Below are 26,256 nucleotides of genomic sequence, written 5' to 3'. Positions count from 1 at the left end.
TGAGCGGGGGAGGGGCAGAGAGAGAGGGAGACACAGAATCCGAAGCAGGCTCCAGGCCCTGGCGCTGTCAGCACAGAGCCTGATGTGGGACTCGAACTCACAAACTCAGATCAGGACCTGAGCCAAAGTTGAAGGCTTAACCCAAGGAGCCCCCCTCCTCCAGGCACTGTTTTTAAGCACAGGTCAACAAATTCTATGCTCTCACAAAGGCTTACGTTCTAGCTGGGACATAAAGACCAAAAAAACAAATAGATATGTCAAGTGGTACTAAGTCAGGTGAAGAACAATAAAGCAAGGGTAAGAGCCTAGAAAGTGATAGAGAGGAAAGTACTCTGTAGAAGGTGACATTTGAACAAAGACCTAAGTGAAATGAAAGAGAAGCATGTGGGCATCTGTGGGAGAAGCATACCAGGCTGAGGGAATAGCACAAAAGGCCCTGAGGTAAGTAGGGATCCCTAAGGGCCAGTAAAAAGTCCAGAGTAGTTAGACGGCAGTGAATAAGGACAAGAGTGGAAGGACATGAAATCAAAAAGGCAGCCGTGGATGGATCAGTCACACAGGCCTTTTCCCTAGGGGGTTAAGTGTTATGAGAAATGCATGGAAGTTTCGGGTAGGACAGTGACATGACCTGCCATCATTCAGAAAGTATCTGTGTGCTGTGTACAGAATAGACTGGGGTGGGTTGCAGGCAAAGGGTAACATTAGGGAGGCCAACTGGGAGGTTCTTACAATGGTTCAAGCAAGAGATAATGATGGCTTGGACTAAAACAGTAGTGACAGAGTATGAGAACTATGTAAATTTTGGATTAAGAAAATTTTTTAGAAGATAGAGCAGACAGGATTCATTTAGGGATTGGATGTGAATATATGATGGAAAGACAATAAGTAAAACTGGGGCACTTGGGTGGCTCAGTCAGTAAAGTGCCAACTTCGGCTCAGGTCATGCTCTTGGGGTTGGTGAGTTCAAGCCCTGCGTCGGGCTCTGTGCTGACCGCTCAGAGCCTGGAGCCTGCTTCAGATTCTGTGTCTCCCTCTCTTTCTGCCCCTCCCCTATTCGTGCTCTCTCTCTCTCTCAAAAATAAATCAACATTAAAAAAATTTTTTTAAATAAACAAAAAAAGTAGTAAAACTGATTCCAGGCATTTGGGCATGAACAACTATGTGGATGATGGTGACACTCATTAAAATTAGTTAACAGAAGAGGAGGAGGTTTTTTTTTTTGGTTTTGAAGCAGGAGCGGTAATCCAAATTTTAGTTTCAGGCATTTCTAATCTGAGGTACATATCAAACATCTGAAGGAAGATTTCAGATCAACTGTTGAATATAGGAGTCTGGAGACTGGTGTAGAAACCAGGGCTAAAAATAAAAATTTCAAAATCGTCCACATACACATGCATTGAAGCCATGGGACTGGAAGTAATACCTAGAGAGTGAGTGCAGGTGCACAGGCACCTTCGCAGGATGGAAAGACGGGGGGGAAATCAAGACTGAGAACCAGCGGCTAACAAGGTGGGAGAAACAGGAAAGGACAAGCAGAGTTGCAGGTTTCAATGTAGCTGGAATTATATTCTACCAAGAGACAGAGACAAGAGCCAAGAATTGCTTACTGCCTTTGGCAACATGTAAGTCATGGGTTATCTTACTGAAGAAATTTCAGTAGCGTTAAAGTCAGAAAAGCCTGACTGAAGCAGATTCAGGAAAAAAAAGGAAAAAATGGTGGCCGAGAAAGCAGGAAGGTAAATATAATCACAGTATTTAGTGCAGAATGTATACGATTATAAATTTGATTTATTTAAAAATAAAGTATTTTTATTTCCTGTAACAGCGATTTCTTAAAAGTACTGATCATGTGGTGTCCATGTTACCTGCTATAGATACTGACAATGGATGAGACAGATAGGAGTATGTCTGGTTTATGACATGCAATTCTCAACACGTTCCTCAGAAAGCTTTATCAGCCTTCTCTGGACCTGATCACCTCCAGGAAGCAACCAATCAGAGTGAGTCTCTGACCTTCAAAGCAGAGACGGGTCTTTCCAGAGATGAAACCCCCCTAACGCTGCGGCTTCATTCATGTCTCATCGGGAATCATCATAACACTTTCTGCGCATCTGTACGCCATTAAACATCCTGTGAGAGGGGCTCGCCAGATGGGTTACAGGGTTCTGAAGATGCTGATGTACCTTTCCAAAGGAATTGACTTACTACTCGATCAAAGGCTCACGTTCAATTATTTTACCCACCTGCACTACTCTAGGGCTTTTAGAATTTAGTTATTACGAACTACATGAAATTTAAACAATGACATTTCCCCCAAAATACCATTAATGTGAACCAAAAGTATGGCAAACAACTGCAATGCTTCACGATAACTTCATAATTGCATACTCTCTCTAACTAATTCACGCAGGCTAAGTAAGTAAGTTAGCAATCATTACAAGATAAATCTCAACATAATTTTGTAAGTAGCTTAGTGGAAATGGAAATCATGTGCATGGGTACTTGATCTCTTTTCTAATAACCACAGCAAGACATTCAACTGGAACAAGGAACGGCTGCATGTTAGCTCTTCAGACACGGAGTCAAAGATGAGAAATAGTTGTCCTCAGTGGACACTAAATATTAAGTAAACTGTGAGATGAAGGCTAGCGTAACCATGAAGAAAAATAAATTCAGAATCGTTTTACATGCAAGCAAATCAACAAATACCAACATTCTCAATGCAAACAGTCTAAATGTTTCCTTTCTACACATTTCTTTTATTGAAGTTGAGTAAGGGAGGTAAAAAAGATGAGCAAACAAAAGTCACTCTGCTGCCCGTTTCTCAGTCTGGACATCTTTGTTTAAGCTTTGACTTGGCTTAAATGAACGAATTAATATTGACAAAAACATCAACTAAGCTAATGAGTTGTTAGTTAAGGCAATAAACATGTCACATTAGAGTCAGCGCAGTAAAGAGGTAATTAGCCCTGGAAAAGCCCTGCTGATTGGAGCTGTTGAGATCCTCTGCTCTTAACCTTTGAGTCCATTATCCAGCCCAGGAGTGGTGGCTATGTTAATGGGAGCTCGCCAGCAGTAAACAGCAGGCTGTCTAGAGCAGCGAGCTAGACCTGCGTCCGAATCCTGGGACGAAAGGCGTGCTGGTAGACTTACAAGAGAGGCATCAACGGAGCGTCATGAAAAGCGGAAACAGTTCTTTGAGGAATAGATATTAATGGCAAAAAAGAGAGAAGGCAAATATATTTCCAAAGAGATATTTGGGTGTGTGTGTGTGTGTGTGTGTGTGTGTGTGTGTGTGTGTACCACTTAGCAATTATTAAGTAGCAAAATAAAAAAAAAAAAACCACTTTGCAGTTATTAAGTAACAAAAATGAGACAAAGGAAAATCGCTCTAATCAACAAAATACTCTTCCTTCTGCAAATACGGATGCTCTGACCCTTTCAAGATAAAGTGCAAGATACCATAAGACAATGAATTCCTACGGTATCGAAGCAACCAAGATCACAATTAAAAGTCATAGCTAATAATTTATATTAAGACAAAAAAGAAACACACGTTATTGCACTTCTAAAATACATATATTTACATGAATAATCACAGATTGTCCTTCGGAGCAGTTTGTAAGATTTTTTTTTTTTTAAACTTCTCACTAATTTTACTGATTTGGCTTTGGGACAATCAAAACCAGCATTTCAAAGTCTATGTTGAAAAGGAAACCAGATGTTTATAGAAAAGTCACAACTAGCAGGACAGAACTTACGCAGGAGTTAAAACATAACATAAAAATATGAATAAAATGCCCATTCTCTCAATTAGTGGATCATCTCCAAAATAAAGCAAAAGAACGTGCTGGAGAATACAACGGGAACTTGCACCATCTTTGTAAGAACCTCCCCAAATTTGTCAAATAGGCTAAGTTTTGACATTGCTTCTAATGTTATAATGCATATAAACAGATTAACTGATACTAGTGTATGCAAAGAAACAGATTAGATTAAGGGAGACCACATTCTCAGGAAATACGTATTTTTCCTTTGGAAACTCGTCTTTCTCTTGAGCTTAAAAGCAGATACATACATTCAAATACATACATACAATGGCTACGCTGCCATTCATTTTGCACACTTTGACAATTGTACGCCATTTCCTTTTACAAAGGAAGAAAACGTTCCATCCTGATTCTGTTATCACGGAAGCTGGACGGTGGAAGTGGTCAGGTAGGCAGGCCCGTGGCACTGCTGCTGGGTGTGTGTGCGTGGTAAGTGTCTGGGTGTTAGAGGAGGAGAGACGTGGGGCATTTACTATACAGTAAATCAATATGTGCTCTCTTTTTTCAGGCTGAGTAATTTCGAGAGGGCCAGGAAGCAATTAGCTTCCTCACACCTTATTGGGCAGTGTGCGCTTTTCATATCCCCCCTCCCCCAATACAGCTTTTTAATAAATTTATAAAACAGCTATATATGGCTTAATTTTCCTTAGTTAATTCTTTTGCATAATTAAATTTAGATTGAAAAGCACTATAAACCAGTCTTCATGTTCAATAAAAGATGAACCAAGAGGTATTTTGCAAACCAAAATAAGAAATACATTTTTCTGTTATTTTATTGTCAGTGACTGTTAAGTGCAACCTGAAAAAAATATATACTATAGTACTTACTTCTATTATACTGAGAACATATAAACATGTCCAAATACTTCTAAACTGTCTAGGAGCAATAAAGAAAAATAAGGTGGTCAAAATATTTTCAAGACTTTACATCCATGTATGGATTTAATTCGGTGTAATTATTTATACAATTTCTTATCTAAGCAGTATGTCACAGGACAATAGTGTTCAATCTTTTTTCTCTCCCAACATACTTGCAGAATATGACATATTATGAAATGTCTTACTGTGACAGACAGAATGAGGGTAGCAAAATTGGAGGGAAACAGTGCCATAAATATCGCTTGAAAATGTCCTCACGTGGGGCACCTGGGTGGCTCAGTTGGTTAAGCGTCCGACTTCGGCTCAGGTCATGATCTCACGGTTCGTGAGTTCGAGCCCCGCGTCAGGCTCTGTGCTGACAGCTCGGAGCCTGAAGCCTGCTTCCGATTCTGTGTCTCCCTCTCTCTCTGCCCCTCCCCTGCTCATGCTCTGTCTCTGTCTCAAAAATAAATAAAACATTAAAAAAAAAAATGTCCTCACGTAATTCAGATGTGTTACCCCACTCCACACTTTGCCCCTCCCACTTCCAGTCAGGAGGCCAAAGTCACCCCCCCGCCTTCCCGTGACGAAAAATCCATGGAGAATAGTAAAGAGCTAAGAAGGAAGATCTGGATTCTAATCCTACACCTACAATATGATAACAGTTTGATCTCACGTAATTAGTTTCCTCATCTAATGATACAAAAAGAGATGGAGAAAAGACCTATTTCTTGAGTTGACAGGAATATTAAATGATAGAACATGCATCATGCCTAACACATAGGCTAGGGGCAGGCTCTTGATAAATTCTTCTCCGTCTTCCGGATTATATAGATATTGTTACTTATTTTCCTCAGTCGCAGATATTTTCTTGTATACTATCCTAAGACTTCAAAATGGACTGTTTAAAAGCTTATTTATTTATTTATTTATTTATTTTTTTTAACGTTTATTTATTTTTGACACAGAGAGAGACAGAACATGAATGGGGGAGGGTCAGAGAGAGGGAGACACAGAATCTGAAACAGGCTCCAGGCTCTGAGCCGTCAGCACAGAGCCCGACGTGGGGCTTGAACTCACAGACCGCGAGATCATGACCTGAGCCGAAGTCGGCCGCTTAACCGACGGAGCCACCCAGGCGCCCCAAAAAGCTTATTTATTTTAAGAGACAGAAGAGAGAGAGGGTGTGCAAGCACACAAGCAGGGGAGGAGCAGAGAGAGAGGGAGACAGAATCCCAAGCAGGCTCCGCACTGTCAGTGCAGAGCCTGATGCAGAACTCAAACTCACAAACCGTGAGATCGGGACCTGTGCCCAAATCAAGAGTCTGGTGCTTAAATGACTGAGCCACCGAGGCGCCCCCAAAATGGACTTTTTTAAAAGAGGAAAACTACTGGGACGCTTACTCCTTTTAAAAATATGTAACATAAAGCATTTTACCAAACAGTAAGGAAAACCAGTAAAATGAACGAACGAACGAACGAACGAACGAAGGGAAGGGAAGGAAAGAAGGAAGAAGGGAAATTATATTTGCTGCCTGGTGGGTGGCATGCTTTACCCGAATGCTTTACCTGTGGGATTTCATTTAATTCTGAAAATAGCCCTGAGAGGAATATATTAGTTTCAATTTTGAAGAAGAGGAAAACCGCATCTCAGAAACCTTAAATAAGTTATTCCAGATCGTACTGTGAATAATGCTAAAACAGGGTTTACCTGACATGAAATCCCCTATTCTGTCCGTTATATTCTACACAACAGTTAGTTAAAAATAATAGGCTATGCCATAGTCCAGGCTTAAGATGATATCTGCAAAGGATTTTATATTTAATATTGCAAATGAAACACACCATATTATTTCTCAGATGGTAATCCCAGAAACCATAAATTGGGTTCATGACAATCGAGCAAGCGCTTAATCATTTTAACGTGTATGGAAAGTGAAGCGCCTTAACTGGCAGAGCCCTCAAGGAGCACTGAATTGCTTATCCGAATGATCTGCATGTATTAACACACAACAAGAAGACAGACAAGGGCAAACAAGTATTGTAACACTGGTTTTCCAGCCTTTTCCCTGGTAACTCCGGCCTAGTTAAACTAGGCTAGCAATGCTATTTTTCTTCCTCTCAAAATCTATAGAGGGTGAATCAAATGTGAAGGCAAGATCAATTCTGTTCTCAGACAGTAAATGAACTTAAGATCAGACCTGTTTCAGTTTATGGAGAGAATCTCATTAAGCTAGCTTAAATATGTGTTCACAGGACTATATTACAGAGTCAGGAAAAAGAGAAAATACCCTCACCCACCCCAGTGACAAGCAAATTTCGTGGGTATTGATAGGGTTAACAAAAATCAGTGCCACAGACCACACCGTCCACATACACAGCAAAAGCTATAGCGCAAAAATATTTTCACCTATCATATTTTTATAAAAGTCAAGAGCTGGAATGGTCGAACCTCATTATGATAGATCAGAAAACAGAGGCTCAGAGACGTTGCGTGGCTTACTTTACGGTAAAGAGCAAGAATGGGTACAGCCCATTCAGAAGCCAAAGCTCCAGTCCTCAAAGACCAGCACTGCCGCTACGGTAAACACAAGATCTCCATAACAAATGACGTTCAAGCTGATCATCATTACTGTTTTGATCACAAGCATTTGGCACACTGTCTGGCATGGAGGAGGCATTGAAAATATTTGTGGAATGAATGAATGGACTTGATTCACACTCCACCATCCACATTTTAACTACGTTTCAAGGTCTCAGTTAAGTTTTCCTTTATTTACCAAGCTTTGCTAGTCCCTCCAACCACTGTGTCCCTGAGTTTCTAGAGCACATCTTGCTCACACCATTCCAAGGAATAGCAGACTTAGAAAGCTCAGAATTAGATAAGACTTCAAAGATGGTCTGGCACAGAGGTATCCAATCCTGGTGTTTGGGATCACCTGATGAGCTTAATGAAAACTTAAATTCGTGGCCTCATGGAGATCTACAGATTCAGAATGCAGTCAGGTGGCATGGAGTTCACCACTTCGTGGGGCAGCCAGTTCCACTGGTAGACATCTCGTTTGTTATGTAAAATCTCAAACATACACAAAGAAGAATATGGTAAAGCTTGTTGCAACCATCATCCAGCTTCCAGAGTTTGGAGCTCCTGGCCAATCTTGTTTGCATCTGTACCCTCACTCACTTTCCCCAGCAGCTTGAATTACTTTGCAGCAAATCTCATCTACAAATACTTCAGTATATATGTCTAAAAGATTGGGACTTATAATTTCGTATCATCATATAGAAGGTCAGCCTTCACATTTTATTGATTTTCTTTCTGTTGCCCTAACTCTCCCTTTCTTCCCTATCTCTCCCCTTCTTTTTCCTTTCCTTCACTTATCTACATTTGTCTCCTCCAATCACAATCCAAATACATCTCTTAAATCTCAATTTACAGGTTGCCCCTCAACCCCTGCTTTCCTGAAAGAAATCAGTGCTTTCGTCCCACAGAATTTTCTAAAATCTGGGTCCTGCTGATTATTCCTACATTCCTCTGTTCCCCTGGCCTCTGTATGTCCTATAAACTGGCTGAACAGATTCAGGTTTGAATTTTTATCTTTACTATTCCTTAAATGTTGCTATGTACTTCCATCCAGAAGTATACAATGTCTGGCTGTCTCCTTTTGGGGGTTGTTAAATAGGAGTGATTCCCCAGGTCCATTAATTGATCAGGGTGGTACAGCAGTAATACTCTATTATCCCTTCTTCATTTATTGGCTAGAACACAGTTATAAACAGGAATTTCTCTCATCAACCATTTGATTATGCTAGGTTACATTTGTACAGAAAACATAGGATAAATGTTTATTTCCCTTTATTTACCAATTTTCAAAATAAGTTAATTCTCTTGCATCATTCAAAAGTGACACTGAAGTTTGTGTGGTATCCCCCACCCTCCCCCCCAGGATCATTTTGAACTCTTGAATCAAAACAAATTTACGTGTTTCTCTCTTTTAATCCACTACTGTTATTTTTATTGCTTTTTTTTACTTTGTTTATGGTATCTTATATACATATATGAATATATAAATTGCTTCTGGATTCTGAATCATTATGTACAGAGGTATGTCCACATCAGATTAGTTTTATTTAAGCAATTGTATGATTTCTTAACAAATATAAATAAAATCTTAAGTAGCATCGTTACCACCAAATAGAGAATAGATTGCATGTTTCAGATTATATGTTCTTAGGCCACTAACATCTGTACTTCTAAACCCGTCAAAATGAGAGTAGTTAGAAACAAAACAGAAATTCTAATACCACCTTCTAAAAACTATCTATAATCAAAAAGGGAATTAATACAACATAGAGGTTTCTCAATTGCTTTAGGTATTTCTTAGATTTTAGGCTTAATTTTAACTTTCAGTCTTTTTTCATCAAAGTTCTGGCTTCTACATGCTCTCTAAGCCATACTTATCTTTCAACATCTGTGAGAATATCTACATACTTTCTTACTCTACTTGTAAATAGCTTCCTGTCAATTTTATGCACTCATAATATTTGCCCTAATATTTATTTCAACCTGCTTCATCCCTTCCAATCTTCTCAATGTTTTATAAAACAAGTTAAAAATTTTACACATTTCATAATTCATTTAGAAATGACCACACCACAAAGATTCTAGAATTTTGAAGGAAAGAGCCAAAGAAAAGGATATGTGAAAATAAAGTTTCCTCAGTGAGATAAGGCATTTAAACATGAACTTCACATAGTCACTTTATAATTGACAGCAAAAGACTCCGCACACTGGATTCCTTTCTCCTAGTAATGAACTCATCTTCGTTTCCACATGTGAAAGGCAGGAATAACCACCAATCTCTACTTTCCACATGAGCATGTTTTGCAAAAATATAATGCTCCGGGTAAAATCAACAGAGTACCTTGGAATCAAAAGTCCATGAAAAACACATAATTGCCCAAAAAGTTAGGTGAATGTGGTGTACCAAGTCTGGAAGTGATTAAGGGCAAAACACTTCTAATTAATAGCTTCATTAATAGCTGAGGTTTTGAAAAATAATGCTGCATTAAAAATTAGTCTTTGCATTTTCATATTCAAGATAAAAGAGTTCTCTAAGTTTATCAACCCATTAACTTATAAACGCTGCATTAGCTGCACATTAAATGGAAAACAACGAATCATTACAGAGGAGTTCTGTAGATGGCGCGCTATAATTTAAATATGTTGTGAACCATGGTAAGGTTGAATCAGACAAGGTACCAATCAGAAATTTTAAATAAATTACTTTCTGGATAATAGGAAAAAGTGACTGCTTATCACCAGTGAGAAGGCAGTACTTTCCTTGAAAATGACAGAACGACCCAAAAGTCAGTTTCTATTAAAAATGGAAAAAACATGTCAACTGGTCACTCTTTTATGATCCTAGATACTCACTAGCCATTGCTCAAAATACACCTAACAACAAGAATGAAGATTATTAAAAATAATATCAAACAGATTCCACTTTCATTCAGAGAAATAAAAGACCTCAGGGACCCCCATCATTAGAAAATAGCAGGAGATAAAAGTAGACCAGTAGAAAATAAACAACCTCAAAAGGGGACGAGGTACTGCCCAACAGCATCTTTCCAGGCAAGGCTGTCAGCAAGGTGAAATACAAGTACGAACCCCAGGCACTAATATACGATACCACTAAAGGGCAAGCAGCTTGATATTTAAAAGTCAGAAAGGGAGCTAAGAGTATAGAAATAAAAATCTCCTGGAAGGTGTGTCAGGAAGGCAACCACGTAAGCAAATGTGCAATAACTTACGTGCAAGGATCTAGATAATCCTAGGCATAAGACACATTGTTCAGAGATTGAAAAATCTGTGGACCAAAGTATTTTCTGCCAATACGGTGGTGAGGACCACACCTCACTTCTGCCACCACGGTACAGGACTGTCATAAATTACTCATTAGCTATATTTTCCTTAAAATCATTTGTCTCTTGTCCAGTTGTTAATTTGGGTTCTAGCTTAGGCCATTTACTTTAATAATCTGGTGCTTTTCTATAGGACAGCAGAGTTGATACTTTACTATTCATTAGGTTGACCCAGGTGAAACTGACAATATTTTATCGCCTCTGACTTCAAGAACGGCAGCTTCATGTGATACAAACTAATACTTGGTACTTCACGGTCCTTAGGATCACTACACCAGCAACACACGCATTTAAAGAGAATAATCACATGAGGCTTCCATCTCCGTGCACTTGAGTGACTACGTATATAAGATTTAAGGGTGCATTAAATATGAAAGGCAGTAACTTTTCAACCTTTCACATCCATTAAAAAAACACATTATATAAATATATATACATACATGTCCTATATATAAATGTCCACAAAGGCAAAGTCTACTTTCCAGTTACCAAAATTAACTTGATTGACAACCTATAGGTTCAGTGTAATGATTTCTGGGCAATGAAAACAGCTTGAATGGCAGTGCACAGAACTATATACTACTGCTATACCTGAGGAGTGGTCACATCAATATTTTAGGACTCTTGCTACTGCCCAGAACTCTTCTCTTCCCAGAAGCAGAGCGGCCTGCTCCACTCAAGCCAACTGCTGTAGGAAAGCTTTGGGAGGTCACAGAACCGGCACTGGAGACATTCTGAGCAGACTGCTCTGTGATGTGACGGCTGGTCAGACGAAGCAGAATTTTAAATGAGCTTGGGCTTAATACATTACATCCTCTTGGCCCGAAATTCTTTTCCTGTGCTTACAAGTCTGAAGAATTCTTCATTTGCCAATTGTATTCCCCCCCACTTAAACTGTTCAACATGAAAACACTAGTAAATCCCCTGCTTGCCATTTTTATTCTTTCTTAACTCACAGAATGCTGTCCCAGTGAACTGACAACTGCAGCCAAAATGGATGGCAATGCAACAATTTACAACATATAATGGAAATGGACTGCCTTTTCTATTTTGGAGAAAATACACTGTAATGTCCACTGGGTCTGAGGATAAGAGATTATAGGAAGCATTTCTTCAGTCTGATAAAGTACCTAGTAGCAGGCCCAGAAATCCATAGCAATTAAAAGGCAAATAAAAGTTAAATATAGAATTTGTACATCTATTGTACATTATAATCAAAGATCTGATCTTGTTAGCAAATCATTAATTATTCCTTATCACTAACATCCCTGTGAAGTAGTAGGTAAGTGATGGGACATTACTAGGCCATTGAAATGCAAATTTGAGGCAACAGTTACCAACCATCATTTATTTATCTGTAAATGCAAAATGGGGTTAGTTGTGCCTGGCACCCACAGGCAGGATTCAGGTTTCGGAGGCCTGGTCTGGTTCATCTTGTTTTAAACCTCCTCCTTTCAGCACTATGAGACGACATTGCCTAGAGGTCTATACAGCTATGATAAGGGTCCGCCTCAGAAAGAAGAAACAAAATAAAGAACAATTTCTTTGTTGGTCTCCCAGAACTTATAACACTACAACTCAGTTAAAAATATTTATAGAGGACATGATTAACTCATTATAAAGGACCAAGTAAAGACTGAAATTTTAGTAATTTGACAGTTCTGACTTATGAGACTGTAGCTTAGAATTATAACGATAAATGATTTCTTCTGGGCCAGTTTTCAATTTGTAGTATCTCAGCTAAAAATCCACGGTTTTCCCCTGCTACTTTGCCATACTGGAGCTGGGCTCTGTAGGTATCTCCTTTGCCAGCCAGTGGAAAATGTTAAGCTTGTCAATGGAGGTTAACAGAGTGATCCTGCAAGAGTAGAGACACTTCCCTCCCTGTGAAAATGGCAGACTGCTCCTTCAGAGCTACCCCCATCCCTCCAGCAACTTCAGGCCAGGTTCCAAGCTGCCCCTCACCTCCCCTACCTGCGCCGCCCCCCACGCCCCCCCCCCACCAACCCCCAAGGCTACAGCAGGCCACTTCTGCCCAAGCCCATTGGCAAGTTTCTCCACGTCTCACAGGCTAGATGCTTCCCTCTTTGAAGAAGTCCAATCTCGGAGAAGAGTCCTTAGTTCCTTCAGTATCTATTTTACCTCACCTCAGATGAAGTAGTAGCTACTATTTTACTTCCTCTAGTAGTTTACCCCTTTCTACCAGGAAGCAATTCTTTATAATTTCCCTGTTCAGATAACCGATGTGGTTTCTGTCTCCTGACTGATACACCTTCCCGTCTTTCCCATCTCCGTTCCAGAATTACCAGAAATCAACACCATATAATTTCCATGGGCAGCCTTTCCTTAGTGTAGGTTTAAGGAACACAATTAATTGTACAGGCTCGAGCAGAACTTGTAAATGTAAAACAAAAGATGCCTTAAAATTTTCAGAAATTTAGGCCCATACCTTAGAAGCACACCATTGTATCTCTAATATAAAACCTTAAAAACTTTATCGAGAACTGCATGAAACATCTTTTTCTTTTTTTCCTATGACTAGCAATAAACAAAATTCAGAGTATGGAAATATTTACTCTGATATTTTCTTTCACATTAATTTCATGTACTACCCTAGGGAAAAACACATCTAGCTAAAACACTGAATTATAGGTAAGAAGTACTGAGATTTCACAGACATGGAATAAAACTGAATGTTGAAAAATCTGCTTTGCCTTCCAAAGCCTACATATTAATACAATGAAATATGCTAAGAATTTCTAATCATTATGCTTTTGTTATTAAATCCATAAATAAAATTGTACTAAACTTTCTACCCCAGGGTTGCATGACACACTCAGAAACCTTGGAGGGAGGGACATTGAAAAGGAAAGCCATAGAAAAATAGAATTGCTATTTCTAATGGTGAACATCCTCAGCTACTTTGAAATTGCAGTATTACTTATACTACTATGAAATATAAATCTATCTTTATCCTACCATCTCGGAAGAAGAGCTTTTTAAAAACGTCCTATTCTGAAATAATTTTAGACTTGTACAAATGATGCATAAATAGGAAAGAGAATTCATATAGATCCTTTACCCAGCTTTCTCTAATGTCAATTCACATAACCATTCTGTGATTATCAAAACTAGGAAGTTAATACTGGTAGACCACTACTGACTAAACTACAGACCTTAACTGAATTTTGCTCACGTCCTTTTCCTGTTCGAGTACCCACGTCAGGATCTCACGTTGTATCTCACTGTCATGTCTCTGTAGCCTCCTGCAATCTATGACCGGTCCTTACACTTGACTTTCATGCCTTAGGCACTTTTGATGAAAATTGGTCATTTTGTAGATTGTCTCTTTGTCGAGGTTTGTCTGATCTTTTCTCACAATTACATCGAGGCTATGCATTTTTGGCCATAATACCACATAAGTGACACTGACTCCTTCTCAGTGTATCATATCAGGGTGAGTATTTCACTACTGACAATGTTAACTTTGATCACTTGGTTATGGTAACCAATTACAGTGGAGTTCCAATTTCCCTTTGTTATTGATAAATATCTTGAGAGGAGATAGTTTAAGCCTGTGTTAATATACTGCTTTTAGCATCTACTAGCGGATTTTGTCTACAACAATTATTACTGTGGTCTTTGCCTAATGCAGATTTAGTATTTCCTCATTGCTTCTATATTTATCGACTAAAATTCTTCTGCAAGAGTTGTCTCTTTTCCTTTCTTGATAGAGTTAATTAGTGTGGACTCATGGGTATTTATTTTGTTCTAGGGGTTATAATTCCATAAAATATATCATTTATTTTGTTGCTGAAATTATTCCACTTTTGGCTATTGAAAGCACCTTCAGTTTGGCTCCCGTGTCCTTATGACATCTATTTTAAGCCCTTCTTTAAGCCCTTCCTTAAGCCCTTCCCGCATCAATTTTAAGCCCTTCCTTAATTTTTGACATTATAGATGATCCAGGTTTCCCTGCCTCGGTCCTGGATTCAACCACTTCTCCAAGGAGTCCTGGATTGTTTTATTAAACAGTCATATTTAAAATCAATTTCTGAGCTCTGGGTATTACTGGGATGTCACAGCTCTTAGGCCCTTTCAGTGACCACAGCTAGGAAATATATGCCTGCATACTAACCAACATATACACACATATCTATACTTGTATATCTGTCTTCATGCATACTAGAAAACCATGACTTCAACTGATAGCTCAAAATTCATTCTAGTATTTTCCCATACTGGTAACTGGGAAAACCACTTTTATTACCTCCCGTCACTGTGATTCCAGACCCCTGAATACATATTATTGACTACCAAACTGAATGAAAATATATGCATGTATGTTCCTTATTTTTTGGGTTCAACAACATGAAAATAAAGACTAAAGATCTGACTACATAAAAATTTTAAATGTCTACCACAAAGAATCAGAAAATGTAAAAACGAAACAATAAGCTGAAAAGATGTTTGTATATAGATCTATTTTAAAAGTACCAATAGTACCAAAGTAAAGAACTTGGTATAAAAAATAACACGGAGGACAAAGATGGAGGTGGGCAAAATGGGTGAAAGGTCAAAATGTACAAAATCCCAGCTATAAAATAAATAAGTTCTGGGGATGTGATGTACTGCATGGGGACTATTGTTAATATTACTGTATCGCATATTTGAAAGTTGCTGAGAGTAGATTTTAAAAGTTCTCAACACAAGGAAAAGAATTATCTAATAACTGTGTATGGTGACGCATTCATTAGACTTACTGTGGTGATGAGATTATCCAATCGTTATGTTGTATGCCTGAAACTAATATGTTACATATCCATCATATCTCAGTTAAAAAAAAAAAAACAAAAAAACCCCCCACAGAACAAGCAATTCATAGATGAACTAAAAAATGGTAAACACAAGAAAACCAACCTAAAATGTTTAAAATGCAAATTAAAGTAACAACAGGTATCATTTATCAACCACATAGGCAGACAAGAAAAATAGTATAGTCAAAGCTGGAAACAAATTACAATTATGATGTTTGGAGGCATGGCCCTCTTAAAGTTCAACTGTTTGGGATTTTTTCTGAACTTATTAAACCTGTAAATTTATGTCTTTCAGAAAATTTGGGAAAGTTTCAATATTCTTCAAATATTTTTTCTGACTCATTCTGTTTCCTCTTCTTCTGAGTCTCCTGAAAGTTTCTGTGAGACCTTTAGAAATTAAAGAATAGTGCTGAGGAGGAACTGAAGAAGGTATAAATAGTGCCTATTCACACACTGGAAGACAAAATTGTTAACATGTCAACTCTCCCCAAAATTCATCTATAGATTATAGTCAATTCCAATCAAAATCCCAACAGGCTTTTTGCTCATTTATTTTTTTATTTAAAAAAGTTTATTTGAGAGAGGGAGAGAGAAAGAACCATCAGGGGAGGGACAGAAAGAGGGGGACTGAGGATCCAAAGCAGGGTCTGCATTGACAGCAGAGTGCCTGATGTGGGGCTTGAACTCATAAACCCCGAGATCACAATCAGAGCTGAAGTCGGACACTTAACTTACTGAGCCATCCAGGCACCCCTATTTATTTTTTAAAAACGCTTATTTATTTTGCAAGAGAGAGAGAGAGAGCGCTCATGCAAGAATGGGGGAAGGGCAGAGAGAGAGAGAGAGAGAGAGAGAGAGCAAGAGAGAGAGAGCAAGAGAGAGAGAGAGAGAGAGAGAGAGAGAGAGAGAGAGAGAGAATCCCAAGCAAGCTTCACACTGACATCGCAGAGCCTGACACAGGGCTCGATCCCACAAACTGTGAGATCATGACCTGAGCCAAACTCAAGAGTCAGACACTTAACCATCTGAGTGACCTAGGTGCCCCATTTTTCGCTTTTTTAGACAAACTAACAAATAGATCCCAAAATTTTTGTCAAACCACAAATGACTTAGGATAGACAAAATAAGTTAACAACAGAAGAACTCAAAGGGGAAAACTATCTGATTTCAGTACTTACTCTAAAGCTAAAGCCATCAAGACAATGTGGTAGGAGTGAATAAACAGGGATTAATGACAAGAGGACAGAGGATCTAGAAACAGACCCAGACATCTAAGATCAACTGATTTTCAAAACAGGCAATTTAATGGCAGCAAAAAAGAAAAATGCTTTCAACAGATGTTGCTCGAACAAGTGAATTTCTGTACCTATATTTCACATCATATTTGAAAATTACATACACCTAAATGCAAAAGCTAAAGCTCCCAGAAAAAAACACGGGGGAAAATTTTTTGAGACTCTGAGGTAGGCAAGTATTTCTTAGAATACAAAAAGCATGAACTATAAAATAACCGATAAACTGTACTTCATTGAAATCAGAGAACTGTGTTATTTGAAACACACTGTCAAGGTAACCAAGAAGCAATCCACAAAATAGGAGGCGATTACTCTTCCCACAGGTGGAAAGGTTTCTCTAGAATAAGTGAAGAGTAGACTCACGGGATAGTACACCCAACTGTTTTCGAAAGCTTAAACCAATTACACTCCACAGCAAGTATAATAAACATTCTATTTGCTCCAAATCCTCATCAAAATTTGATAGTCACACTGTAAGCTTTCAGTTTGGTAGATGAGAAATGATAGTTCATTTTGCTTTTAATTTGCAGTTACCTGATTACAAGACATAGTATCTTTTCATAGGTTTCTTAGCCTCTCTTATTCCCTCTCTGTGAAGTGCTTTTTCAATCTTTATGCATTTTTCTTCTCTGCATTTATTTTTCCGTTTTTTCTTTTTCCCAAATATAAATGTGTTTAAGAATCTTTTGTCAGTTACCTGTGCTATAAAGACCTTTCCCTCTGTGGCTTTACTTCTCAGTTTTTTAAAGATATTTCTGACTACAGAAGTTTGTAATTTTAATGTAGTTCAATTATTCATCTTTTTTATTGTTTGGTTAGCCTTTCTGTTACCTGTTTACAGAATATTTCTCATTCCAAGGTCATGTTTTCCCATATCATGTCTTTAAAGTATTATGCTTCTGGCATTCATATTTAAGTCTTTAAATCCATATAGTTTTTTGTGGGTTTTGTTTTGTTAGGGGGGGTTAGCTACAATGGCATTAGGCATCCCATTTTATTTTTCTCCCTGTGGTAACTATACCAGTTATCAAAAATTCTATCCTTTATTTCACTGATCTATAATTCTAGATCTGTATAGAATCAAATTCCTATGTCTTTTTTAAAGCATTTCTGTGCTGTCTATTCTGTTCTATAGAGAAGTCTGTTGGTCTGTTTTGCACCAAAATAAGACTATATTAATTACTATAAATTTATAATAACTTTTGATATAAGGTAAAGAAAATCTCTCCTTGTTCTTTAGAAGTGTCATGGCTTTTATAAGCTCATTGCTCTGTCCCATAAACTTGAGAATCAGCTTGTCAAGTTTAATAATGAAAACAACAAAGATCATGGGGGTGTTTTGTTTGCAATGGCACTGAATTTATAAAAATTGACATTCTAATTATATGGAGTACTCCATGCCATAAAGTGTCTATCTCCCTATTTATTTAGGTCTTTAAAAAATGCTTTTTCATAAAATTAAAAAAAAAATTTTTGTGTAAAAATCTTGCATATTCTTTAAGTTTATATCTGATTATTTTATATTTTCACAGTACTTCAAAGGTTGGCTTTTTAAATAATTATATACTTCAAAGGATTACAAATGAGGATTAAGACAGTTAATATTTGCAAAATGCCTAAAACAGTGACAGGTATATGTTACATGTTTATTAAATAAAACAAAATACGTCAAATATTCTATTGATCTCTGGTAAGTTAATTTTAGGATAATTTTGACTAGTTATTAAAACCATGATGTTGGGGGCACCTGGGTGGCTCAGTTGGTCGAGCATCCAATTTTTGATTTTGGCTCAAGTCACGATCTCACGGTTCATGGGATTTCGCTAACAGCATGGAGTCTGTTTGGAATTTTTTCTCTCTCTCTCTCAAAATAAATAAACTTAAAAAAAAAGGAATGATGTTGAGATTTTTTTATTGTATTTCTGTGAGATTCACATATGAATTTGGGAATAACTAAGACAATGACCACACGGAATCATCCATCAAAGAACTATATGCCTTTTTATTTACTCAAATTTTATTTCCCTCAGTAAAATATTATAATTTCCTCCATATTTCTTAAATTTATTCTTAGCTACAGGACTTCCTATGGATGTCATAATCATTGAGGTTTTAATATTTATTTTAAAATATAAAAATCTATCATTTTAATTACACGACTCTCCATTCAGTATAAAAATTATTTTATTTTATTATTATTTTTTTAATGTTTATTTATTTTTGAAAGAGAGACAGAGTGTGAGCAGGGGAGGGGCAGAGAGAGAGGGAGACACAGAATCTGAAACAGGCTGCTGAGCTGTCAGCACAGAACCCGATGCAGGGCTTCGAACTCACAAACTGTGAGATCAAGACCTGAGCCAAAGTTGGACGCTTTAAAAACTGCAGTCAGATGCTTAACGGACTGAGCCACCCAGGCGCCCCTAAAATAATTATTTTAACCAAGTATTTCTAGTAAATTTGTCTTATCCTCTAAGTCTTTTGATTATTGGGTAAGTTGGGTATTTTTTGGCATCTACATTCTTTCTATAGTAAAATGCTGACAATGTGTTTGTTTTTAACCTGGGTTGTCCAGGTTTTTTCCTCCTGGTTTTTAGGGTCTTGCTGATTTGAAAAAAATCATCATTTTCTACATTTTCTATTTTGTTCACTAGTAGATGGAAAAGCTCCTGATTCTTGAGTGTCTTGCTGACTAGCCATGTGGATACCCTTGAGTGATATTATCTACCTTTGGTTTTAAAAGCCTTAATACTGTGTCTACCATGAAAAAGCTAGCATAAGGGGGGCAGCATAGAAGCTGGAAGGCTTGGCATTAACCGGGTGAGAAATGAAGGTAGCCAACCAGAGTGATAACAGTAAGGGTGGTAAGAAGTAGCTGAATTTTTTATGTATCTTGAAGGCAGAGCCAGTAAGATGTCCTGATGGATCTGATGTTTGTCTATCTGTTTTGTGGAGTCTAGCCTTACCTTTGACAGTTTCTCTTTGTAGACACAATGTGATGCCAAACTTCAACTTCTAAAGCACACAAAAATCAGTGCTACTGTCCTTCAAGTAGCGTTGAGAGCCCAGGCAGCCACCGAGCCACCTCTAAGGAGCCCCAGGGCTCTGCGGAACAGAATTTGAAAACCCAAGGTTTAAGGAAGGAACTTTACATTTGTTGATTTCATACAAGCATCCAGGTCCTCTAGTGGCCTGGGTGGCATTAAGAAGTTCACCAGCATTTGCTGTATGATCACAGAAGACAGAGGTAGAGCAATAACACATAGACCTGGGCATCTGACCATTGCACAGAGTCCTAGAAATTAGGTTTTCTAAGGACATGGCAGGCAATCTACAAACAAGTTCACAAAATGTGTCCGTTCACTTCTTACTGGAAGTCTTTTTAGGAGACCTACCAAAAGTTTTGCAGCTTTTGTGTATGTGTATTTTTAAAGTAATCTCTACGGCTCTACACCCAATGTGGGGCTCAAGCTCATGACCCTGAGATCAAGAGTCACGTGCTCTACTGAACCAGCCAGTTGCCCCAAGTTCTGCAGCTTTTCAAGGGATTAGACTAGCTGTTCTCTATTGTCCCTTTCGGATATAAAATTGTTTGAACTTATAGAATTAAATATATTAACTATGGTGACACTGGAGCACACATAGATGAAGACACACAAATAAGAAGAAACCATTCTACAGTGCTATCAGAAAACTTCAGATCAAGGTTATTTAAAAACTAGAAAAAGTAATGTCCTTTGCAAAAAGAAAAAAAAAAGGGGGGGGTTGCTACTGGCACTACAATGCTAAGACTTGTCACTGAATCACCTACTCAGGCAGCTCAGTGACAAGAAATAAAGGAAATTAAAAATTGAAATCAAAATTGAAAACTGAATTAAGGATATTCATATATACGTTAGATGGGACAGGAGAGTCTTACGCCAATGTCGCATCACATTCTAGACCAAAACACTGTTATAATGCCTCCGTACTCTATTGTAAGGATATAGATCTCAACCTACTACAGATGTTACATACAGCTACTGAGATACATTCAACATAACACATGTCCACAGAGCTCGATATATGTAGAGAATTAATTTTAAAGAAACGACTACAGCCTGGTAAGTTGATATGAGGTACCCATAAGGAAGATGACAGAAAAATACTTTAAAGATGGCCAGCTTCAAACACAGGGCATAACTGTGGACTACTGGAGCCTATAGAAACAGACAGAAAAATTGGTATAGAGCAATCAAAATAAGATAGCCACGTTCACATGGCAGCAATAAACACTAGCACTCTACAGCATTAAATAATAATACAGTAATAAATTCATAGAACTCTGTGATTTTTATAGAAGTGGTCTCGGAAATAACCTTGTCCACCTTACTTGTTCTATGGAAAAGGAACCTGAAACAAAGTAATAAATTAACAAAAAACCAACTGCAAATTGAAGTTATTTTTGGACAACAAGGATGGGATTACATCAGCAAACAGGGTCTATAATGCAAGTGTCAGGTCTCAGTTAAAAATGATAAAGCTGTTATACAAGATAAATTATTTACAAGTAAAAACAAAGGAGTAGTGAAAATTTCCATTTGATCTGAGCTTAGTTTGTTGATGTGGTTAAAATCGGAAACAAAGTCATAAACATATAGAAATTTATCCCATTATAAATAAATAATTACAAACATACAGTGTTTTATTTAAACATTTATATATAATAATGTGGCCATAGAAAAGTATATTTTCATATAAATCCTCTAGGAACTAATGGGCTTTACCACAAATAGAATCAGCATGTGTTGCAGAAAAGAATTTCCTCGGCTTTGGGGGTAAAATACATCTGGGTTCAAATCCCTTACAAGACAGATAATTCAAAGGAAGTTATTTTTTTGTAACAGTTCTCTCATATAGAAAATGTTGACACTAATACCTATCTTATAAGGTTCATTATTTTTAATGTTTATGTATTTATTTTTGAGAGAGAAAGAGAGAGCATGTGAGCAGAGAAGGGGAGACCGGGGGGGTGGAGGCAGAGAGAGAGAGTGAGAGAGAGGGAGGAAGACAGAAAATCCTAAGCAGGCTCCACACAGAGCCCGACACAGGGCTCGAGCTCATGACCTCAAGATCATGACCTGAGCGGAAATCTAGAGTCAGACACTTAACCAACTGAGCCACCCAGGTGTCCCTATCTCATAAGGTTCTTAAGACAACTTTTTAGAGTAGTAATATACACTCTAAATGTCCTAGCAAACAGCTCTTAAAAGGAGCTGTTTCCTTTCCTTAGTCTTCTATAAACATCTCTAGTAACATTAAAATACTAACGTTCAGCTAACACTGAAGTGCCAGGCACTTACCAAGTGCTTTACATATACTAATTTACCTAATACTCAAAGTAACTTTGTGAGGTAGGTACTATTATTATCCCCATTTTTCAAGTTAAAGAAACTGAGCCACAAAGCACTTAAGGCCACACAGCTACTGAGTGGTAATGTCAAGATTCAACCCTGAGCAATCCAGAATAATAAAATCCCAATAAAAAAGCTGAACTGCTTAAAGAATTAGGTCTGAGAGTGATATAAATGTCATTTATCCACTTAGATTAGTTCCCATTATCTCTTCCATTTTAAATGTAACAAAAAATTAGAGGACATACTGTGCATTAAGGTAGTTTAATGATTGGAACTACCATAGAACACTCAATTTAAAATAACTAAAGGATTCCATAGTCTACTGGATGCCTCTACTCTGACTACACCTGAAGATTACTGGTGAAGTCTTAAAAATCACATAGATACCCAAACCCCATGCCTGATTTTTCTGAATAAGAATGCCAGGGAAAGGCTCATTTGGAAACATTCCAGATTTTAGTGCATAGCCAGAGTGAAGAATTACTTTTCTTTTCTTTTTTTAAAAAATGTTTTATTTATTTTCCAGAGAGAGAGAGAGAGAGAGAGAGAGAGAGTACAAGCAGGGGAGGGGCAGAGGGAGAGGGAGACACAGAATCTGAAGCAGGTTCCAGGCTCTGAGCTGTCAGCACAGAGCCTGACGCAGGCCTGAACCCACAAACCGTGAGATCATGACCTGAGCCAAAGTTGGTTGCTCAACCAACTGAGCCATCCAGGCGCCTTCTAAACACGGAAGGTGTATAGCAAAGCAAGACAGATGGCATCTGGAACCAGGATGATTTTCTTTCCTCTTCTTTTTTTATTTACTTATTTTGACAGAGGGAGGGGGAGAGAGGGGAAGGGGGAAGAGACAGAAAGAGAGAGAGAGAGAATATGAGTGGGAGAGGAGCAGAGAGCCGGTATCGCAAGCAGGCTCCACACTTGCAGCGCAGAGCCCAATGCGGGGCTCGAACCCATGAACTACAGATCATGACCTGAGCTGAAACCAAGGGTTGGACACTTAACCAACGGGGCCACCCAGGTGCCCTCAAAGGGTGATTTTCAAAGGTAAAATTACAAATGAGAAGTGGTGGTAAAGACGATGAAAAGCTGAGTCAGTGCAATGAGAAGAATGAGTGAATGAGGTGGCCCTCGGAGTAGGAAGACAGGAAAGCAGATTACCGCCAAGGGCCAGGAAGTCAGGGTTAGAAACACGAGGGAAAGCAACACAAAGGAAGTCTCCCGGCTACAGCCCTGCTCAGGGGCTGTCATCATACCATCTGATGACTTGTTTGTATGCAGTGAAAATCTCCATTTTTGTTATGTTTATCCTTTTAAATGGCATGATGTGTTCCTCATCCTTGTGGCTACTTTCATTCGTAACTTGCAAGTACCACGAGTTTTGTTATTAATTGCAAGTCCGTGACTTTGTCCTAATCTTGCTGATAAAACATTTGAAATTTGACTTAACTTTCTTACCTTAAAATTTAAGAAATAGATCCATTATAGAATCAACCTCAACCAATATCAACATATTCATTAAACAGACATTCTGGAGAAAAACTGTCAACAATAGTAAATGACAACAAAATAAAATCAAACGGTACATAGTACCAGAAAATAAAAACTCTACATAAAAGTTTCATAACATTAAAATATTCCTGAGGTAGTGTCTAACTGAGGCTTGCCTTCCATTTGGTGGTGTGACAGCTGATCTAATCAATATGATTATAACTCTGTTGTTTTAAAAATTATAATAACAGATAAGCAGTTTTTTCCAACAAACTCTTAAGACTTCTTATCCATTTTTATTTTAATGACTTTCTTTTGAGAACTGAATGAAACTGTGGGTCCTTTTCCCAGAACAGACACAAAAATGCACACGAACACTGTGTTTTCCACATGTAACATCTGTGAGGTCATAAAAAACCTTGACCTGCTAAAGAACCTGGCATTCGGCATTACAGTATTGCTAAAGACCCACTGTGGGGAAAAATACTCATTTTCTCTAATCAAAATATTTCACACTATAGATGCAAGGCATTTCATAAGTATGGCGATGTGGATTTTGTATATGTTTATATCTCCAGGGAAGCAGCACATCCCCAAAGGATGAGTCAAGAGTTGTTCATATTTACAGGTGACCTGTTACTTGCTGACCTCCCCTTCTTATTTATAGCCACATTTCTGAATCTTACTTGCTTGTAACACAAGACACCTATGTGAAATGGTGAAAATATACTGATTTAGGAATTTTGTCTGGAAGCATCTTTGAGCTTGCCGAGTAGACACCATGAGCAAAGCTCACCCTCCCGAGTTGAAATATTTATGGGCAAGAAATTATCATTGAAACTAAATGGTGGCAGACACGTCCATGGAATATGGAGGGGTTCGATCCCTCTATGAACCTTGTGATAGATCAATGTGTGGAGATGGCAACAGAACAATATTGGAATGGTGGTAATTCGAGGAAATAGTATCCTCATGTTACAAGTCTTGGAAGGAGTATAAACAATGGGTGTTTCCTGGAAGAAATCGACTGCTTCCACGTGCCCCATCTCCCTAGCACCTATTTCACTACAATATAAAAATCAGGTCGTGCGTTTTCATGTTGAACTTTTTTGTTAAATAAACATTTTTTAACAGTCAAAAAAGAAAATATACTGATTTAAAGTTGCAAGATAGGTGTTCAGACTTAGCAGGATCTTAAAGCATTTAACCTATGCCCTTAATTTATTGTCTACACAAAGAAAAGTTAATCCAATTTCACAAAACTTTGGTGAGTCCTGGGCAAAGGTTCCGTTTCCTCCTCTATTTAGTGATAACAGTAATAGTACCCATTTGGAAGGATTATAAAGTTAAATAAGTTATTATATGTAAAGTACACAGCACAGAGTAAATGCTCAATAATCAGCTATTGCGAATGTGCTTCGTATCATGCTAGGTGTTGGACAAAACAGCTGTCTTGCAGGGTGATAAGCGATGCGTGTAAGCTGTTGAAGTAGAAAGCGTGTTCAACGGTAGCCCCTCTTTCCGTTTCTGTTGATAGAAAGAGGGAACTAGGGCACACATAAGTTAGTAACATGCCGAGTGGAAGCCCGGAGAGGCTATCCATCCCCTCACCTCCACAACTGAAGAACTCACTCTGCCCCCAAGCTCTTGGGGTCAGTGGCTGACAAAGTGTTGGTCGAGTCCCTCTGTAGGATTTGCGCTGACATGAAGAGAGCTGCCGCATCCAAGGTCACACCCCTCCCTAGGGCACTGTGGATCCAGTGACTGAAGGACACAGGGATATGAAGGCCAAGCCCTTTGCCCCAATTCAAGGACAGTTTGAAGGGCCATCCCGGTCCCAGAGTTCCCTGGGATGAGCTGGAGCTTCCTAAGCAACTGAAATGCAATTCAACATCTCGCTCTGCCCAATCCTGTTTTTTTCACTCCCTAAAAGTATTGATCACGAGAATACTCCTGCACACAAATCTGTCTCAGAGTCTGCTGCCTAGGGAAATGACTTATGCCACTTGCCCAAAGTCAAAAAGCTAATGAGAGATCAAAATGGGATTTACTACAGACGTGCCAGCATAATTCCACGATTATAAAATGAGCAAGAAGAGACGTGACCAAATGAAAGAATGAACCAAAGACCTACAGGCAACATTATAAACACCACCCTGAAACGTCCTAATAATGTCTTTGTGGATCAAAATACAAATGAAGAATGATCTCTGTTTGAGTTAGCTTTTTGGAATGAGACAGTCCATCCCTACATGAAATGAAAAAGGAGAAGGTGATGAAGGTGAATTTCCTGGGATGCTATTTCACTTCAGAAGGAGAGATTAACTGGACCAAAAGGGGCTTTAACGACAGAATAGTCCTGCCCTTTATTTTAAACGAGAGGAAACTGCAACCCAGATCAAGGGCACGAGGAAAGAGTGGCCTAGTCTAGGCTTCTTCATTTCCAGAGTCCTTCAGCTTTGTCTTCAATATGCAATTTGGACATTTTATGTGAAGTGTAACTCCCACAAATGATTCAGGTATATTCAAATAGAAGTATGAAATGCATTATAAAACTAAGCATGACTTTTGAATTTGGTGTCAGTGTCATTCTTCCCTCCTATCAATGTGGATAATTGGGATAATGATAAGTTTTCACAGAACAGAATGG

General features: G+C 38.3%; 1 protein-coding gene and 1 pseudogene across 10 annotated transcripts in view; one reads left to right on the top strand and one right to left on the bottom strand.

Moving 5' to 3' along the window:
• The window catches only part of WDR7 (WD repeat domain 7), a 354,382-nt gene that overhangs the window by 121,210 nt on the left and 206,916 nt on the right, over positions 1-26,256 (bottom strand). The window lies entirely within an intron of this gene.
• On the top strand, positions 23,917-24,893 carry LOC122232523 (annotated as a pseudogene).

Source organism: Panthera tigris, chromosome D3 (genome assembly GCF_018350195.1).
Source record: "Panthera tigris isolate Pti1 chromosome D3, P.tigris_Pti1_mat1.1, whole genome shotgun sequence".
NCBI lineage: Eukaryota > Metazoa > Chordata > Mammalia > Carnivora > Felidae > Panthera > Panthera tigris.
This window is presented reverse-complemented; position numbering and strand designations above follow the sequence as displayed.